Source organism: Solanum pennellii, chromosome 2 (assembly GCF_001406875.1).
Source record: "Solanum pennellii chromosome 2, SPENNV200".
Lineage (NCBI taxonomy): Eukaryota > Viridiplantae > Streptophyta > Magnoliopsida > Solanales > Solanaceae > Solanum > Solanum pennellii.
Window position 1 is genome coordinate 26,633,781 of NC_028638.1, and position 388 is coordinate 26,634,168.

Genomic DNA, 388 nt, shown 5'->3' on the forward strand with positions numbered 1-388 from the left:
TTTCAGTCCACAAGAGCGGATTCGCCGTTTTGTGAAGGGATTGAGGTCGGATTTGCGGATCCCAGCCTTACAAGTAGCTGCTGCAGCAAACTCTTTTCAGGAAGTGGTTGATTTTGTGATAGAAGTGGAGGGGGTGAAGCCAGACGACTTCACCGTGGCGTCGACATCTAAGAAGTTCCGTAAGGGAGGTGAGTTTAGCGGTTCTTACTCCAGAGGGAAGAGTTCAGGAGGTTACCAAAACCGCCCTATTCAGTCCGCCCTGCAGGCTTTAGCTGAGGTCCATCGCAGCCCAGTCAGCCTTTTTCTGAGTTTAGTGGTTATCCTCAGACTTCGTCACTTTCACAAAGACCTATGCTTGACTCCAGGAATTGATATGGATGTGGGGAGA